Source organism: Capra hircus, chromosome 8, assembly GCF_001704415.2.
Source record: "Capra hircus breed San Clemente chromosome 8, ASM170441v1, whole genome shotgun sequence".
In the NCBI taxonomy this organism is placed as follows: Eukaryota; Metazoa; Chordata; class Mammalia; order Artiodactyla; family Bovidae; genus Capra; species Capra hircus.
The window spans coordinates 10,067,957-10,089,106 of record NC_030815.1 but is presented as its reverse complement, the minus strand read 5'-3'; the positions used below and the strand labels follow the sequence as shown (position 1 = coordinate 10,089,106).

At 39.0% G+C, this 21,150-nt stretch overlaps 1 protein-coding gene across 1 annotated transcript in view; it reads left to right on the top strand.

Annotated features, from left to right (window-relative positions):
• Positions 1-21,150, top strand: part of FZD3 (frizzled class receptor 3) — a 102,365-nt gene that overhangs the window by 10,921 nt on the left and 70,294 nt on the right. The window lies entirely within an intron of this gene.

Genomic DNA, 21,150 nt, shown 5'->3' with positions numbered 1-21,150 from the left:
TGAAAAGGCACTGATAACAAAAACAGTTTGAATGGCTATTAGGATTAAATGAGAGATTTAAATAGCTAGTACAATGCATGATGCAGACTAGGTGATCCACAAGTGATAATGCTATTCCAAATTTCATTTCTAAGTGACCCTAGAGAGAAAGTACTAGAAAGACAATGTATTTGTTTCACGTAAACTTGCATCTCTTGTTGTGGGCTCCTGGGGCTTTCATAATGGTGGCATGGTGAGCTGCCTCTGTCCTCTCTTCAAACATGCCCATATAGGCTAGACATTTTGCTGGCAGTGAGACTGCATTTTTCTGAATTTCACTCATTCTAGGGAGAGCACCTAGATGAGTAAGAGAAAGCTCTAGTGATATGAAGTGATGTTGGGGATAGTTGGCTTGGTTGTCATACCAGGACAGTGATGTCACTGACAAAGTCTCCTGACAGTCTGAGAGTGTGAAGTTTCTGTAATAGCAAAGGATATGGAAATTTAGTAGTCAACACAGCACACTTGCAGATAGCACACTTGCACACTTGCAAATAGAAGTAAGGATTCTTAGATCCTTACAAGGACTTGTCTGCTGATGACACCCTCCTGTCTCTGATCCAGGAACTTTGCATCAGCTTGCCAGCTTTTAGCAGGAGCAGATAATTGGAACAGGTAACCCTAGCACATTTCATGCAAAGATGGGCTCGATAAAGGACAGAAATGCTATGGACCTAACAGAAGCAGATTAAGAAGAGGTGGCAAGAATACACAGAAGAACTGTACAAAAAAGATCTTCACGACCCAGATAATCATGATGGTGTGATCACTCACCTAGAGCCAGACATCCTGGAATGTGAAGTTAAGTGGGCCTTAGAATGCATCCCTATGAACAAAACTAGTGGAAGTGATGGAATTCCAGTTGAGCTATTTCAAATCCTGAAAGATGATGCTGTGAAAGTGCTGCACTCAATATGCCATTCCAATTCCAAAGAAAGGCAATGCCAAAGAATGCTCAAACTACCGCACAATTGCACTCATCTCACACGCTAGTAAAGTAATGCTCAAAATTCTCCAAGCCAGGTTTCAGCAATATGTGAACCGTGAACTTCCAGATATTCAAGCTGGTTTTAGGAAAGGCAGAGGAACCAGAGATCAAATTGCCAACATCCGCTGGATCATGGAAAAAGCAAGAGAGTTCCAGAAAAACATCTATTTCTGCTTTATTGACTATGCCAAAGCTTTTGACTGTGTGGATCACAATAAACTGGAAAATTCTGAGAGAGACGGGAATATCAGAGCACCTGACCTGCCTCTTGAGAAACCTCTGTGCAGGTCAGGAAGCAACAGTTAGAACTGGACATGGAACAACAGACTGGTTCCAAATAGGAAAAGGAGTACGCCAAGGCTGTATATTGTCACCCTGCTTATTTAACTTATATGCAGAGTACATCATGAGAAACGCTGGGCTGGAAGAAGCACAAGCTGGAATCAAGATTGCCGGGAGAAATATCAATAACCTCAGATATGCAGATGACACCAGCCTTATGGCAGAAAGTGAAGAGGAACTAAAAAGCCTCTTGATGAAAGTGAAAGTGGAGAGTGAAAAAGTTGGCTTAAAGTGCAACATTCAGAAAACAAAGATCATGACATGCAGTCCCATCACTTCATGGGAAGTAGATGGGGAAACAGTGGAAACAGTGTCAGACTTTATTTTTTGGGGCTCCAAAATCATTGCAGATGGTGACTGCAGCCATGAAATTAAAAGACGCTTACTCCTTGGAAGAAAAGTTATGACCAACCTAGATAGCATATTGAAAAGCAGAGACATTACTTTGCTGACTAAGGTCCGTCTAGTCAAGGCTATGGTTTTTCCATTGGTCATGTATGGATGTGAGAGTTGGACTGTGAAGAAAGCTGAGCGCCGAAGAATTGATGCTTTTGAACCATGGTGTTGGAGAAGACTCTTGAGAGTCCCTTGGACTGCAAGGAGATCCAACCAGTCCATTCTGAAGGAGATCAGCCCTGGGTGTTCATTGGAAGGACTGATGCTAAGGCTGAAACTCCAGTACTTTGGCCACCTCATGCGAAGAGTTGACTCATTGGAAAAGACCCTGATGGTGGGAGGGATTGGGGGCAGGATGAGAAGGGGACGCCAGAGGATGAGATGGCTGGATGGCATCACGGACTCGATGGACGTGAGTCTGAGTGAACTCCGGGAGTTGGTGATGGACAGGGAGGCCTGGCATGCTGCGACCCCTGGGGTCACAAAGAGTTGGACATGACTGAGCAACTGAAATGAACTGAACCTTCCCACATTCTTGAGTGTTCTTTGTGGGACTGGATGAGTTGAAAGACATTTCCTAAGTATAGTATGTTTCAGCAGACCCAGGGTTCAAGCCTGCCTCGGGTTTATTCCTGTGCTGATGTTTGGTGAAATCAAAATGAGTGCTTCAAATGAAATAATATATGATATTGAGCCAAGGATGCCAGGAAAGAAATTGCAGAATTTAGGTTATTTCTAATTTGCTTATTATGGTTCACAGTCAACAAGTTGGGTGTTCTTTCATTGTATATAGAGAATTCCTCCTCAATACTTCCATTGAAATTGAAACATGTTCAAATAAATGGGGTGAATGTCATTTATTAAATTGGAAAAAAGATCCTTGTTAGTATGTTAGTATGTTTATTTCTCTTACTTTACAAAAGGTGCGTTTATATACAAACACACATATTAAATTTTTCTTAAGTTCTTAACTTGATGTCTGTCTTTCCCCCAAGTATTGTGGCTTTTGATAGAAAAAAGATTGCTCATTCCTGAGTTTCCCACACCATTTTGAACTGTCTGAATTGCCAAGTAAATTTTTAGGAGCTGTCCAACATGGACAACAAATTGTCAGTAACTATTTTTAGAAACCTACATGTTACCAGGAATTTATGACTTTATTGGTAACGAAAGAGATCCGAACAGTTTTTTTTTTTTTCTATATTGAATAATTAAGCCCCATTGAATAGAATGGGTATAGGTTATTGGAAGAAACACTAAAACAGGAATAGAAGGCTTGTATTCTGCCACTGCCTAGTCTTGTGACTCCCTTGTGTTGGTTTCTTCTAGGAAGTATTTTCCCTGTCCCTTTCACAAAGTTTTTGTTAAGATCAAATGGCACAATTTATGTGTATTTTAAAGAACTTTAAAAAGTTAAAATGCTCTTCAAATACAGAGCATCATTCTTTGCTGCCTGTCAGTCTGTTTAATTTTAGTTAGATTGTGGAATAAGCAGTCTTTAATTTATTTGGGAGGTTGATTGCTTTTTTTTAAAAAACAAAACCTGTGTAGGATAATCAGCGGAAAAAGCTCCCGGAATGGTTCCTACTTGCCTCCATTTCCTGTTTTCTTTTGTAATTCTCATTAAAGATTTTCTTACAGCATGAGAAACTGGCAGGTGCATAGATCCTAGTGGAAACAGAAATCTTCAAAGCCTGAACATTTTTTGTATCCTTTATGGCTCATTAAGAACAAAGCATGTTTGAGCTAGTTTCCCAGTTATCCAAGCTCAAATTTTAGCCTTTTCTCCCCACAGCTTTTTATTATGGAAGATTTCAATTATGTGGACATACATGGAACACCATATACCCATCATCCAGCTGCAAAAATTACCAACTCATACTAGTCTTGTTTCATTTATGACTGCACTCCCAGCTGGGTTACTTTGAAGCAAATGCCACACACCATAATTTCATCCATAAATATTTCCATATTTATCTTTATAAAGTAAGGACTCTTTCAAAATATGTAAACATATCACTTCCTCAGTAATTTCAAATATATACTCAAATACATGTTCAAATATATTTTCAAATATATGTTTCATATTAATGTTCAAGTTACGCCTGTGCTGTTCTCAGTCTCTCAGTCGTGTCCACCTCTTTGCGACTCCATGGGCTGTAGCCTACCAGGCTCTTCTGTCCATGGGATTCTCCAGGCAGGAACACTCGAGTGGATTGCTATGCCCTCCTCCAGGGGATCTTCCCAACTCAGGGAAGGGACCAGGGATTGAACCCAGGTCTCTCAAATTGCAGGAAGATTCTTTACCATCTGAGCCACCAGGGAAGCCCAAATTACGCTTAGAATTTCAGTTTTTTAATAGCTGGCTTTTCAAATCAGGGTTCGTGCATTACATTCAATTGATATGTCTCTTAGTTTCTCCTTCCGTTTCCCTTCTTCCTTTTTTCTTGTAATGCACTTGCCTTACAGATTTTCTCAAATTTTATTTTGCTGTTTGCATCCCTGTGGTGTTACTAACCATGGTCCTCTGTTTTTGTTTTGCAAGAATACTTCCAAGGCACTGTAACATCCGCTTGTTACTCTGTATAATGTTAGCAGCCATCGATCATTCCCTAGGTCAAGAATTTCATGAGGGGTTTGTAAAATGGTAATATTCTGTCATTCTTCATTTCTCAGCTAGAATACTTTATAAACAGAAACTTCCTCATTTTGATTACTGGACTGTTGAGTTACTCTTATGTTCAGTTTATATAAAAAACAGTAAATATGCAACTGTTCTCCTTTGTTAGTTTTTAGGATAATAAATTGATTCACAAAAATCTTTTAAAAGTAACTAATGAGATCTTTTCGCCTTTTAAGTTTCGTTGTTCTCCTTTCAAGTATCATTATGAACGCATGGATTTTTACCGTATTTTATGTGTTTCAGTCCATTGCAGTTATGATTTTGTTGTGGCTCAGTCTGTTCTGCCTTTGGTAGTGAGCACCTCTTCAAGATAGCTCCTAAGTGTTTTTGATACTACCCTAGTGATTTCTGATAGCTTCCTTGCTTTCTGGTATGATCCAACCTCATTTCATAAAATTCTGCCTCAGAACTTGAATTATCACTTGCTTTAGGGAGTGCTGGTTCCTTTTAGTTGTAAAGAATTTTCCCAGGTTTTCACAGACTGCTATCTGGGTGCTATGCTTATTGATACTAGGTTAGTAATTTATAGGTCTCTTCAAAGATGGAGTTAGGAAATACTTTTTTTAAGAAAGTTCATCATGAGTTTATACTGATAACTTTTAATTAAACAATATTGGAGAGTTTTTATTTAATATTTTTGAATTTTTGTTTCTTCTCATACCGAAACCTTATGATATACAGACATTACATAATTTCTGAATAATATCAGTATTACTACTAGCAGTGTCATTACTGAAAGTGCTGTAAGATTTCTTTGTATTTCTTATGTCCTTAGGATGTATTTCACCAAGGATGTCCAGTCAGATTACTGTGTTTTAGAGTTAAGTACTCCTCTATTTGGTTTAACTCAATAGACAGTTTAGGTTTGTTTTTCATTTTGATTTTGAGGAACGACTTAAAATTTTTTTTGTATAAATTTATTTTATAATCATGTTTAGAAACTTGATATATATATCATGACAAGGTACATTCAGAGGAGTCTAGTTTCTAGACTGTGTTTGTGCTTAGTTGCTCATTCATGTCTGACTCTTTGAGACCCAATGGACTGTAGCCTTTTAGGCTCCTCTGTCCACGGGGATTCTCCAGGCAAGAGTACTGGAGTGGGTAGTCATGCCCTCCAGGGGATCTTTGCAACCCAGGGATCTAACTCAGGTCTCCTGAATTTCAGGCAAATTATTTACCATCTGAGCCACCAGGGAAGCCCATGAATACTGGAGCCTTTCCCTTCTCCAGGGGATCTTCCCGACCCAGGAATCGAACCGCAGTCTTCTGCATTGGAGGTGGATTCTTTACCAGCTGAATCCTAACCTTATTCTTTTCTTCCTTTGAGGGTAGTTGTTTTTCTAAAGCTGTTTATCTTTCCATTAAAAATTATAGTAATTATAGAAAATGTCTGTATAATATCTGTCTATAGCTATGTATTCTTTCACGCCCTTTTGATATAGTGTCATACTGTTTGTTTTCTCTACCTTGTTTTTTTACTTAACAGTATATCCTGGCTGTTTCATAGTATCACTTATAGATAATATTCCTCAGATTTTTTTTAAATTGTGGCAAAATATACATGTTGCACTAGTGGTAAAGAAACCACCTGCCAATACAAGAGATATGGGTTCGATCCTAGGGTCAGGGAGATCCCCTGGAGGAGCACATGGCTTCCCAATCAAGTATTCTTGCCTGGAGAATCCAATGGACAGAGGAGTGTGACAGGCTACAATCCATAGTGTTGCAAAGAGTTGGACATGACTGAAGTGACTTAGCATGCATGTATGCAAAATATATATAACATAAAATTTACCATTTGAACCTTTTCTTGTTTGTTTTTTGGCATACCATGCAGCTTGTGGGATCTTAATTCCTCAACCAGGGATTGAACCCAGTCCCGGCAGTGAAAGTTTGGAGTCCTAACCACAAGACCACCAAGGAATTCCCCCATTCCAATCATTTTTAAGGGTGCAGTTCAGTGGCATTAAGTACAGTCACCTTGGTATATCATTACCACTGTCCTTCTTCAGCACTTTTTCAGTTTCTGAAACTGAAACGCTATACCTACTAAACAATAATTCCCTGTTCTCCCCTCCCTTCAACCTTTGGCAACCACCATTCTACTTTTTTTCTTTCTCTCTGAATTTGACTACTCCAGTACCTCATTTAAGTGAAATCATAAAATATTTATCCTTTTGTGTTTGGCTTATTTCACTTAGCACAATGTTTTCAAGATTCATCCATGTTGTAACAGATGTCAGAATTTCCTTCCTTTTGGACTTCCCTGGTGGCTCAGACAGTAAAGCATCTGTCTACAATGTGAGAGACCTGGGTTTGATCCCTGGGTTGGGAAGATTCCCTGGAGAAGGAAATGGCAACCCACTCCAGTACTCTTGCCTTGAAAATCCCATGGACGGAGGAGCTTGGTGCAGGCTGCTATCCATGGGGTCGCAAAGAGTTGGGCACGACTGAGCGACCTCACTTCGCTTAAGATTGAATAATATTTCACTGTATATTTATGCCCAACATTTAGTTTAATCATTCACTCATCAGACACTTGAGTTCCTTCCACTTTCTGGCTATTATGAATACAGCTGCTATGAAGACAGATATATAAATATTTGTTCCAGTCTTTGCTTTAAATTTTTTGGGGGTATTCCCAGAAGTGAAATTTTAGGATAGCATGATAATTCTGTTAAATTTTTTGAGGAACCGCCGAACTGTTTCGTGTAGCAGCTGCTCTATTTTACATTTTTGCTAGTGCTGCACAAGGGCTCCAGTATCTATATCCTCACCAACACTAGTTATTTTCTGGGTTTTTGTTTTGGAATAATAGCCATTGTAATGGGTACGAACTTGTCCTCATTTTTTAGTTCAGGTCCTACTGAAGGACATTTGCTTTTGAAAGCAGAACTTGCTGTTGAGGTCCTTATTATTCTTTGTAGGGCCAGCAGCTAATATAGTACCTAACACATAATAACTGCTAAATAAATGTTTGAGTGAGTTAATGAACTTTATAAACTGTGAATTCCGGAAGAGGTGATGGTAGTCATGGTGGTGGTTATAGAGCTGGACCGAAGCACATGATCTCCTGGAGTTGTAAATAGTTGTGGGTTTGTTGGGGATAGTAATGGTCGTCCTGACAGGAGTACCAAAGATACCTGAACACTGATGTTTTACTTTGCTCTCTTTTCTGGGAGAGGGGAATGGTCAAAGTGACTTGAAGCTTTCAGCATTATGTGTTTACACTTATAAGTGGTATAATAAATTAAAGGAATAAAACAAACCAGCTTTCTTATCTCTAGACCTCTCATTCTCTTTCTGCCTAAATCTCATCTCCATCTTTGCCTGTCAAATTCTAATGGTTGTACTTGATACAGCCCGCCAGGCTTCTCTGTCCATGGGATTTCCCAGGCAAGAATACTGGAGTGGGTTTGCCGTTTCTTCTCCAGGGAATCTCCCCAACCCTGGGATTGAATCAGTGTCTCCTGCTTGGCAGGCGGATTCTTTACTACTGAGCCACCAGGGAAGCCAAACTTGATACATTAATTAATAGGACCAAAATAGGAATAGATAATAATATATGTGGTTTCATCCTGTTTTTGTTGAAGAAAAGAAGTATATTCATGTTCATATAGAGTAAGTGAGTGATCTGGAAAGATTTTTGTCAAAACTGACAATGATGCACAATTTATTTGTGTTTTCTATGTTTTTCATTTAATGTTTGTGTTTTCTGATTTTTCTGTAAGAAACACATTGTGTTTTTAAAAAGTAAGATTAGTACAGAAACTTTTATTTTTAAAAATCCCAGCTGTCCTTTTTCGTCTAGCTCCCAGTTGCAGTGTCTAACACTTAGTATTTATTAAATATGTTTTTATTTGAATGACTGAAACTTAAGGAAGAACTTGGTAAATGCCATAAATAGGCATAAAGTGCTGAGAGGATTCAAAGAGAAAACGATCATGTGTAGAAAGGACCAGTTGCAGATGTTGTTTGAATTGACCTTGAAAGGCAGGGTTTTGTTTTGTTTTTTTAAGAGGATACTATAATTTAATACCCCTTTCTACCAGTGATTAACATTTTGTGGATAAGCATTTGAGGAAACGAAATTTCTTTGATTGTCTTTATTCTTTAAATTCATGGCTTATATTTTTAGGATACATGCATTATCCAGCAGACTGACTTATTATCTTCTCTTTAGGTTAGTATTAATAATGTGGTTTCCCTAAGCAAACAACAGCCTGGTGAAGTGGATTGAAGAGCCTATCGTGTGATAGGGAAACCAGCCAGGAATTAGGAAACTTCTCAATTGAAAAATGTGAAAAATACACAAGTAGTGGAGAATTGATTGCATTTAGTATTTCTGACTTTAGGAAAAAATAAGCTTTTAAAATTTTAATTGATTTTCTTACATGATAGATCACTTTAAAAGAATGCCTTAAAATGCTTATTTTAAATTAAAGTATCAAGTGTGGTGAATTTGGTTTGTGAAGTTTTATCTTTTGAGACAGACTATAATTCACAACCATTCATGATACTTGAAGTATTAAAAGTTTGCTTCCTGAAGAAAAGTCAAATTTTATGTGCTGCTCCAGGAGCTCCCTTTTGGCTTAAGATAAATATACTCCTGTGATAAAGTCATATTTCTGAAACTAGCTCACTGAACTAATATTGGAAAGTATTTAATATGCTGCCATAAGACATTAACAAAATAAATTTGTAAAAGAAAAGCAAATCTATGGAACTAAAGGTACTTTACAAATGTAAAATTTTTTATATATATAAAATCTTAAAGTTTTAGACCTTTTCTCTTTAGAATTTTATTCTTACAAAAAAGTTTTTAAAGGTCTTAGTTTACATCACTTAAAATTATTCTAAAAAGTTTTTTTTTTTTAATAATTTCTTACTCTAATTTGGATCTAAAATAGAATGAATACCAGTTTTGAATTTTCAAGGCCGGTCCACATTTGGTTTCACATTTAGTGAATTTAGTCATAATATTCCCAAACCCAGTAGGATACAGTTTCTATGGTTATCAGACCCTTTGTAGAGTGACAAAGATTGGAATTCTGATTCTCACGAGTCAAATTTTGGCCTTTGACTCTGTTCCCCTTTCACACTCCTTGCTAAGCTTGGGCTGTTGCTATGCTTGAAGGCCTGTCAGTGAGCAGGTTCCTATGGTAACAGGAATGGAAATTTCAAAGAAGAAAGAGAATAGGAGCACAAAGGCTTGGTTGATTTGAATTTGAACAAAGAATAGAAGGTTCCCTGTCTTGCATCTTTGTTGAAGAAACCAGAAATTTAATTTTAGAAAGTTATTTTTTCAGTTTGTAAACTTCATATACCCTGGTCTTAATTTAGTGAATAAAAGTACTACTGCTTAGGGGAGTACTCAGTAAGAATCTTTAAAAAATTCAATCAGCTGAAGATTCTTTTTTCCTACTTTATAGAGCTTTGATAGTCTGTGTTCCTTATATATATTCTCAACTTGGCAGTATGCTGGCTAACTCATTTAATTTTTACTTTGCTAAAGTTAAAAATTGTTAGAGTTATAATCAGGGCAGCTTGCTTATTTGAAAAATATTAATATTTTTTGTTTTTACATAACTGTTGAGGTATGGTTTGTATATAGTTAACTGTACCCATTTAACAGTGTTCAGCTTGAGTTTTGACAGAAGTGTATATCTGTGAAACCATTATCACTATCAAGATGTCATACATTTTCATCACCTTAAAAGCTTCCTAGGGATCTTCCCTGTAGTTCAGACAGTAAAGAATCTGCCTGCAGTGCAGGAGACCCAGGTTTGATCCCTGGATTGGGAAGATACTCTGGAGAAGGGAATGGCAATCCACCAGTATTATTGTGTAGAGAATCCCATGGACAGAGGAGCCTGGTGGGCCACAGTCTCTGGGGTCGCAAAGAGTCGGACACGACTGAGCGACTAGCACTGCTATACTACAAAAGCTTCCTTGTGCCCTTTGTAGCCCACCCCTCTGAGCTGACTCCCTGCTGTAAGCAACCACTGATCTGCTTTCTGTCACTGTGGATTAGTGTTCATTTTCTAGAGTTTTATATGAATGTAATCATATAGTATCTACTTTTTTATGTCTGGTTTCTTCCACCCAGAATCGTGATTTAGAGATTAGTGCATGTTTTATCTTGCTTTTAAAAAACACCATTCCAGTTGACAGTTGACTTTTTCACTTGGCACTTGAGCATAGGGAATTGAGCAGGGTTCCTCATGCCCATCAAATAGGCCTTCTGCAGCTTTATTAGTTTGTAACTCTTTCCTAATCTCTTTTTAAGCTGTCATTTACTAGGTGCTGTATCCTATTTTATATATTCTTATTTGTATATATTGTTGTTGTTCTGTTGCTTAGTTGTGTCCGACTATTTGCAACCCCATGGACTGCAGCACGCCAGGCTTCCCTGTCCTTCACCATCTCCCGGAATTTGCTCAAACTCATTTCCATTGAGTCTGTGATGCTATCCAACCATCTCATCCTCTGTCACCTCCTCCTCCTCCTCCCCTCAGTCTTTCCCAGCATCAGGGTCTTTTCCAGTGAGTCGGCTCTTCACATCAGGTGGCCAAAGTATTGGAGCTTCAGCTTCAGCATCAGTCCTTGCAGTGAATATTCAGGGTTGATTCCCTTTAGGATTGACTGGACTGGTTTGATCACCTTAATACATCTATATGTATTCAGTTCAGTTCAGTCGCACAGTCGTGTCCGACTCTTTGCGACCCCATGAATCGCAGCACGCCGGGCCTCCCTGTCCATCACCAACTCCCGGAGTTCACTCAGACTCATGTCCATCGAGTCCGTGATACCATCCAGCCATCTCATCCTCTGGCGTCCCCTTCTCCTCCTGCCCCCAATCCCTCCGAGCATCAGTCTTTTCCAATGAGTCAATTCTTCGCATGAGGTGGCCAAAGTACTGGAATTTCAGCTTCAGCATCATTCCTTCCAAAGAAATCCCAGGACTGATCTCCTTCAGAATGGACTGGTTGGACCTCCTTGCAGTCCAAGGGACTCTCAAGAGTCTTCTCCAACACCACTGTTCAAAAGCATCGATTCTTCGGCGCTCAGCCTTCTTCACAGTCCAACTCTCACATCCATACATGACCACAGGAAAAACCATAGCCTTGACTAGACGGACCTTAGTTGGCAAAGTAATGTCTCTGCTTTTCAATATGCTATCTAGGTTGGTCATAACTTTTCTTCCAAGGAGTAAGCGTCTTTTAATTTCATGGCTGCACCCACCATCTGCAGTGATTTTGGAGCCCCCAAAAATAAAGTCTGACACTGTTTCTACTGTTTCCCCATCTTCCCATGAAGTGATGGGACTGGATGCCATGATCTTCGTTTTCTGAAAGTTGAGCTTTAAGCCAACTTTTTCACTCTCCACTTTCACTTTCATCAAGAGGCTTTTTAGTTCCTCTTCACTTTCTGCCATAAGGGTGGTGTCATCTGTATATCTGAGGTTATTGATATTTCTCCCAGCAATCTTGATTCCAGCTTGTGCTTCTTTTAACACCATTTTATAGAGGAAAAACTGAAATTTAGAGAGGTTACAGAGAACAAACTGGTTAATAAGCTCAAGGGCTCTGGATAAGAATGCCAAGGTTTAACTCTTGGGACTGTCTTTGTAGCTATGTGATCTTCGGCAAGCTACTTAACTTTCTATGTCTTTTTTTCTTAACATTTATTATAAAATGGTATGACTAATAGTGCCTACCTTATGGAATTATTGAAAAGATTAAGTTAGGTTGAAAAGATTAAGCAGCTAAGCACTTACAACACTGCCCAGCCTGTAGTGAGTGTCCATCAATGCTAGCTGAGACACAGCACAAGATGCTTACAGCTAGTAAGTGACAGAAGCATCAACTTAAAGCCTTATACTCAGTGCAAGCAGCACAAAATAGTGACTCAAGTCAGGTTTATAATTCATGACGGGGCTCACAAATGGAGGTTTTACTAACATGGTAACGCATCAATATCAGATTGATATTGTATAGTTGAGGACTAAGCAAGTCTGAGACTTACTTAAGGCATACATATGCTTGTATGTATGGCTATACATACATCAGCATGTAAATATAATGCATTTTTAAGCTTTGAATTTTTTTTTTTTTTTGCTTGCACTGAGTCTCCATTGCTGGGCACAGGCTTTCTCTAGTTGTGGTTTAAGAGCTTCTCCATTGCAGTGGCTTCTCTTGTTTCAGGGCACAGGCTCTGAAGTGCATGGGCTTCAGTAGTTGTGGAATGTGGGCTTAACAATTGCAACTTGCAGGCTCCAGAGCCCGGGCTCATTAGTTGTGGCCCACTGGCTCAGTTGCCCTGTGGCATCTTCTCAGACCAGGGATTGAACTGGTGTCCCTTGCATTGCAAGATGGATTCTTAACCACTGGACCACCAGGGAAGCCCTAAACTTTAAAATAATTATAGACTCACAGTAAAGTAGTGTAGAGATTCTATATACTGTAGGTAGTTTTACCAGGGATCTTGCTATCTTATGTAGCTGTTAGTGTCAAAACTGGGACGTTGGACTTCCCTAGTGGTCAGGTGGTTAAGAATCCTCCTCCCAGTGCAGGGGACACCAGTTTGATCCCTGATCCAGGAAGACCCCACATGCCTTGGGACACCTAAGCCCGTGTACCACAGCTACTGAAGCCTCTGTGCCCTAGAGCCTGTGCCCTGCAACAAGAGAAGCCGCTGCAGTGAGAAGCCCGCACACCGCAGCTAGAGAGTAGCCCCCACTCACTGCAGCTAGAGAAAGCCTGCACTCAGCAGTGAAGACCCAGCACAGCCAGAGAGATAAAGAAAATTCTTTAAGGCACAGGTGATCTAAAAAAAATAAAAGGAAAGTTATCATTGGTATAATCCATAGCCTTTTATCATATTTCGCCAGTGTGTGCATGTACTCATTTTTGTGTCTGTATATGCACGTGCACATGTATGTTTATTGTCTTTGCATTTTTATCACATGTATGAGTTCATGTAGCCATCACCTTGGTTAAGATACTGTGGAAGTTCCCTGGCAGTCCAGTGGTTAGGATTTTGTGCTTCCACTGCAGGAGGCACGAGTTCAGATCCCTGGCTGGGGAACTGAGCTCCCACAGGACCCGCAGCGTGGCGAAAAGAAAACAAAACACCAAAATGATACAGAACTGTTTTTATCTCCACATCATCCTCGTGCTTCCTTTCTCCCTGCCACCCTTTCCTATTTCCAGGCAACCTCTAATTTGTTCTCTGTCCCTATAATTTTGTCATTTCAAGAATGTTATATAAATAGAATCATACAGTGTATAATCTTTTGAGATTGACTGTTTTCATTTAGCATAATACCCTTGATATCCACCCAAGTCGCTGCATGTACCAGTAGTGACTGTTTTTAATTGCTGAGTAGTATTCCGTTATCGGAGAAGGCGATGGCACCCCACTCCAGTGCTCTTGCCTGGAAAATCCCATGGACGGAGGAGCCTGGTAGGCTGCAGTCCATGGGGTCACTAAGGGTCAGACACGACTGAGTGATTTCACTTTCACTTTTCACTTTCATGCATTGGAGAAGGAAATGGCAACCCACTCCAGTGTTCTTGCCTGGAGACTCCCAGGGATGGGGGAGCCTGGTGGGCTGCCGTCTGTGGGGTCGCACAGAGTCGGACACGACTGAAGTGACTTAGCAGCAGCAGTATTCCGTTATAGAGATGTTCTGCAGTTTGTTTAATCATCCACTGAAGGATACTGAGTTGTTCCAGCTTTTTGCTATTGCAGATAAAGCTGCTGTGAACATTCATGTACAGGTTTTTGTGCAGACATAAATTTTCCTTTCGGGGGAATAAATGCCCAGGAGTGTGATTGCTGGGTTATATGATAAGCATGTATTTGAATTTTTAAGAAACTACTCAACTATTTTCCATAGGAGTTCTACCATTTTACATTCTACCAGCAGTGTATGAGAGACGTACGTTCTCAGCATTCTTACCACCATTTGGTATTTTCATTATTTTTCATTCAGCTTTTCTCATGTGATGTGATATCTTACATGATTTTAATTTGTATTTCCCTTATGGCTAATAATATTGAACATCTTTTCATGTTCCATTCATATATATTCTTTGATAAAATGTTCATGTCTATTGTTCATTTTCAATTGAATTGTTTTTTACTTTTGAGCTTTGAGAGTTCTTTATATATTCTAGATACAAATCTTTTGTTTGAAATGTAGTTTGTAAATAGTTTATTCTAGTCTATATCTTGCTTTTTCATCCTTGTAACAAAGTCTAGAATAGAAGTCTTAAATTTTAACAAAATCTGGTTTACCAAGTTTTCTTCCTTTTAGGGACTGTGTTTTTGGTGTCATTTATAAGAACTCTTTAGTGGGTCTGCAAATTCTCTGAAGTTTTATAGCTTTATGTCTCACATTTAAATCTATGATCAATTTTGAGTTAATTTGTATAAAGTAAGTTTCATTTTTTGCCTGTCAATATCCACTAGCTTCAGCACCATTTGTTGGAAAGGCTGTCTATCCTTGCACTATTGAACTGCTTTTGCTTCTTCCTCAAAAATCAGTTATCTGTCCTTGTATAGATTTATATTTGGGTTGTCTATACTGTCCTGTTGATCTTTGTGTCTATTTCACCACCAATACCACAGTGTCTTGATTTTTATTAGCTATACAGTAAATCTTAAAATTGAATAGTATGATTTTCCCCCCTTTTTTTCCCAAAATTGTTTCATTTATTCTACTTTTTTTCGTATAAAATCTAGAATAACCTTGTCTTTAACTACTAAAAGTGTTACTGGATTTTGAAAGAAATGTTACTAAATCTAGAGATCAGATGTTGAATCTCCAATCCATAAACAGTGTTGTTATGGATATATGGATTGACTTGAGTCCCCCTGAAAAGTGAAAGTGTTAGCCCCTCAGTTGTGTCTGACTCTCTGTGATCACTTCATAGCAAATAGATGGGGAAACAGTGACAGACTTTATTTTTGGGGGCTCCAAAATCACTGCACATGGTGACTGTGGCTATGAAATTAAAAGACGCTTACTCCTTGGAAGAAAAATATGACCAAGCTAGACAGCATATTAAAAAGCAGAGGCATTACTTTGCCAACAAAGGTCCGTCTAGTCAAAGCTGTGGTTTTTCCAGTAGTCATGTATAGATGTGAGAGATGGACTATAAAGAAAGCTGAGCACCGAAGAATTGATGCTTTTGAACTGTGTGTTGGAGGAGACTCTTGAGAGTCCCTTGGACTGCAAGGAGATCCAACCAGTCCATCCTAAAGGAGATCAGTCCTGGATGTTCATTGGAAGGACTGATGTTGAAGCTGAAACTCCAATACTTCGGCCACCTGATGGGAAGAACTGACTCATTGGAAAAGACCCTGATGCTGGGAAAGGTTGAGGGCAGGAGGAGAAGGGGATGACAGAGGATGAGATGGTTGGATGGCATCACTGATGCAGTGGACATGAGTTTGAGTAAACCTCAGGAGTTGGTGATGGACAGGGATACCTGGCTTGCTGCAGTCCATGGGGTCTCAAAGAGTCGGACACGGCTGAGCAACTGAACTAAACTGAATGTTAAGTAATCCGGACTTCATAGAATTTGTTCAGATTAGTTCTCTGCTGTTTTCTGGGAGAGACTGTGTAGAATTGGTACTCTTTTAAAATTGTTAGATTTTACCAATGAAAGCATCGGGCCTGAATATCTTTTTTCAGGAGATTTTAAACTACAAATTCAATTTGTTGACTAGTTACAGGACTGTTCAGCTTATCAGTTTCATCTTGTGTGAGTTTTGGTAGTCTGACTTCAGAGGAATTGGTCTGCTTCATCTAAATTGTCTGGTTTATATGCATAGAGTTGTTTGTAATATTACTTATATATTTTTTAACATTTTTACTGGAAAGTGAAAGTTAGTTTTGGCTGTTGTGGGTTTTCGTTGCTGCGTGTAGTCTTTCCCTAGTTGCAGAGTGTGGGGGCTACTCTTTCCTTTTAGGCTTTTCTCTGTGGTGGCTTCTCTTGTTGCAGAGATGGGCTGTAGAGTGTGTGGGCTTCAGTAGTTGTGGCACAGGGGCATGTCGCTCAGAAGCATGAGGGATCTTCCTGGGCCAGGGATCGAAGCTTTGTCCCCTGCATTGGCAGGCGGATTCTTAACCACTGGGCCACTAGGGAAGTCCTTCCTTATTATATTTTTAATGTCGGTAGAGTATCTAGTGATACCCTTTTTTTCATTCTTGATATTGGTTAAGTTGTGTTTCTCTCTGTCTTTTTAAGTCATTCTTACTGGAAGCCTTATCAATTTTACTGAAGTTTTCAAAGAACCAGCTCTTGGGTTGAGTGATTTTTTTTTTTTAATAGTTGATTTTCTGATTTCAGTGTCATTGATTTCTCTTCTTTATTATTTCCTTTCCTTTGCTTGCTTTTACTTTATTTTGCTCTTTTTGGTTATTATGAAAACACTACTCTGGTATGAACATTCATATGCACATTTTTGCTTCAGTTCAGTTCAGTTCAGTTGCTCAGTCGTGTCCGACCCCATGGACTGCAGCATGCCAGGCCTCCCTGTCTATCACCAACTCCTGGAGCTTGCTCAAACTCCTGTCCATTTAGTCGGTGATGCCATCCAACCATCTCATCCTCTGTCATCCCCTTCTCCTCCCGCCTTCAATCTTTCCCAGCATCAGGGTCTTTTCCAATGAGTCAGTTCTTCCCATCAGGTGGTGAAAGTATTGGAGTTTCAGCTTCAGCATCAGTCCTTCCAATGAATATTCAGGAGTGATTTCCTTTAGGATGGATTGATTGGATCTCCTTGCAGTCCAAGGGACTCTCAAGAGTCTTCTCCAACACCACAGTTCAAAAGCATCAGTTCTTCGGCACTCAGTTTTCTTTATAGTCCATCTCTCACATCCATACATGACTACTGGAAAAACCATAGCTTTGACTAGACAGACCTTTGTTGGCAAAGTAATGTCCCTGCTTTTTAATACACCATCTAGGATGGTCATAACTTTTCTTCCAAGGAGTAAGCGTCTTTTAAATTTCATGGCTGCAGTCACTATCTGCAGTAATTTTGGAGCCCCCAAAAATAAAGTCTGACACTGTTTCCATTGTTTCCCTATCTATTTGCCATGAAGTGGTGGGACTGGATGCCGTGATCTTAGTTTTCTGAATGTTGAGTTTTAAGCCAACTTTTTCACTCTCCTCTTTCACTTTCATCCAGAGGCTCTTTGGTTCTTCTTTGCTTTCTCCTGTAAGGGTCGTGTAATCTGCGTATCTGAGGTTATTGATATTTCTCCCGGCAGTCTTTATTCCGGCTTGTGTTTTGTCCAGCCTGGCATTTCGCATGATGTACTCTACATATAAGTTAAATAAGCAGGATTATTTTTGCTTAAACATGATTTAAAATTATTTGGTGTATATTCCTCGGAGTGGAATTGCTGGATAATGTGGCAGTTTTATGTTTAACTGCTTGAGTAGTTGCCAAACTTTTTCCATAGTGGTTGCCTCATTTTACATTCCTATCAGCAAATTTTTTTTGTACTTAGTCCAACAATCTTACTCTCTTATGTAGTTGGTGGTTCATTTATATATAATGCAATTGGTGATATACTTGGGTTAATATCTACTACCTTATTATTTGACTTCAATTTTTCCCAACTGTTGGCCTTTTTCTCTCTATCTTGACTTCCTTTGTATTATCCTGTCTCTCTATTACCTAGTTAGCTGTGCATTCTTTTATTGCTTACCCCGGAAATTATGACATGTACTCTTGACTTACAGTATTCTAATAAAAATGATGACTTTGATCACCCTCCCATTAATGTTCCTCTGACTCCTGTCTTTGTAATTTTATTATCACACATAATTATTTTGTATTTTATATGTCTTTTAAGGCATTGTTTTTTATTTTTTACAGAGAATATTCATTTCTGTTTTCCCACATATTTACCTCTTTTGTGGATTTTAATTCCTTTTGAATTTTCATCTTAAATTCCTTTTAGCTCTTAGTGTAGGTTTGGGCCAGTCATTTTTATGTTTTTGTCTATCTGAAAATGTCTTTACTTTGCCTTCACTTATTAAAGGGTGTTTCTGCTGACCATAGTATTATGGTGAGCGGTTGTTTTCTCTTAGCTCTTTAAATAAGTCATTCTGTTGTTTTCTAGTATTCCAAAGTCCAGCAGTAGTTGTTCTGTTGAAGGTGAGGTGTCTTTTTCCCTATTGGTTGTTTTTACGATATTTTTCTTTGGTTTTCCACAGTTTAAATGCGATATGCTTAGGTGTATTTTTTGTAAGTATTATTCTGGGGATTTGCATAACTTTTTGACTCTGTGGGTTGTCTTTAATCAGTTTTGACAAATTCTTGACCCTCATCTTGTTATATATTGTCTCTGTTCATTCTTTCTTCCTTCTTTTGAGGTTCCAGTTATGTATATCCTAAACATTTTCACGTGTTTTACACATCTGTTATGCTTTTTTCTGTATTTTTCAGTAGTTTTTGGTCTGTGTGCTTCTGGTTTGGATATTTTCTATTGCCTTGTTTTCCATTTTGCCAGTTCTTTCTTCTGATATAGCTAATGAGCTCTTAATTTCATCATTTATGTATTTCACTTAGAGAATTTCCATTTGGTCCCTCTTATGATCGATTCCAATTTTCTGGAATCCTTCATCTTTTATTTTCTCAAACATATTTCTCACATGCAGTCTTGGGACTGAGCTGAGTTGAGGCTGGGTTTCAGTTTTGACAGGTCTCTGCCTCCCTGTCATTTGCCCCCACTGCTGAAGTGTGGTCACTCAGGGGAGGGGCTTCCAGCTGCGAGTGAGTTATGCTCATGTCCCCTAGTTGGACTTGAGCCTCTATGTTTCCTCATACTGATAACACTGCCAAAATCTCCACTCTGCTTTTCAGAGGCTTCATGCTTAGCTTTTTAACCTCCTGCCCTGTGCATCTCCAGAATTTTCAAATATCTTGAAGGGAAAATTAGCTCTGTGTCAGGCCCAAACCTAGGAACTTCCATGTTCACCCATCTGTCACTTTTGTTTTGAATTTTGTCTGTAGTCTTTTTTTTTTTTTTCTAATTTTTATTTTATATTGGAGCATCATCGATTAACAGTGTTGTATTAGTTTTAGGGGGTACAGCAACATGATTCAGTTATATATATACATGTACTGTCTATGGTCTTGCACGGCTCCCAGAGCCCTGCTGGTTTCTTGGTTCTCTAGCATCACCCTGGGCAAAACTTGCTTCCCAGTCTTTTGCCTTACACCCAGGTTTACCAGATACCTCCTTGGAGAAGTGGCTGCACTTACCAGGCCACCTCTGCATACTTCCCTGCTCTCTGATTCCTGGTCTGTCTAGTTCTTTTCCTTTAGTAGTTCTCTAGCAGCCTTCAATGGAGAAGGCAAAGGCACCCCACTCCAGTACTCTTGCCTGGAAAATCCCATGGACGGAGGAGCCTGGTGGGCTGCAGTCCATGGGGTCGCTAAGAGTCGGACACGACTGAGCGACTTCCCTTTCACTTTTCACTTTCCTGCATTGGAGAAGGAAATGGCAGCCCACTCCAGTGTTCTTGCCTGGAGACTCCCAGGGACGGGGGAGCTTGGTGGGAGGCCGTCTGTCTATGGGGTCATGCAGAGTTGGACAGACTGAAGCAACTTAACAGTAGCAGCCTTCAATAGATACTTTAAAACTTTTCCTGTATTTTGAAGTTGTTCTTGATGGAAACATTGATTTAAAGTCATTAATTTAAAATTATTTTTTCTTGCTTGGAAGTGCTGATTGCATATAGTTTGTTTTATGTTATTATATATAAACATGTTATATTTATTATACATAGTATATATAGATATTATATATAGTGTTATATTTATGAATACATATATATAGTGATAGTGATATTAAGTGATAAAGTGATCATCACATACAGTTATGTATCAGTTACACATCTCTTATACAGTTAACTTCTTTTAACACCAGGTTCTCTAAGTGACTCTCAGTTTTTTGACTGCGTTGTGTATAGAAGGCTTCTGGAAAATGTTTTATATCAATGTAGAAATAAATTGATTGAGTCTTAGTGGAAAAGACTTGTGGTGAGAATATGTTATTAGTTAAAAATCAGCAATGACTCTGAAACGGGTTATATAAACATAAAAAAAATATTTGGTAGTCAAAAGTCCAGATGTACATTTCTTGGGATAATTGACCTATTCCTGAGGTTATGATGATAATTTTAGTATGGTTTTATGTTTGGGGCCACTATTTTTTCTTTTTGTTTCCTTAATATCAGCTTACAGTGTTAGCTGTGTTTACATCATATGATTTCAGAGTTCAAAGAACTCTAGTGTATGTTTTTAAAATTTTCTTTTAATGTGAAAAGAACAGGAAAATACGAGACCAAAGTGATACCTCTTCCTTTACCTGCCACCTCAAAACATGTACTACTGTGTATAATAACAACTACTCTTTGTCTCCTGTTGGGAAGGATTGAAGGCAGGAGGAGAACGGGACAGAGTTGGTTAGATGGCATCACCGACTCAATGGACATGAGTTTGGGTTAACTGTGGGATTTGGTGATGGACAGGGAGGCCTGGCGTGCCGTGGTATGAGGTCACAAAGAATCGGACACGACTGAGCAACTGAACTGAACTTCCTCTCCTACCCTTTCCTTTCATGTTTTGTCCTCCTCTCCTATTGATATATGTTAGTTGACAA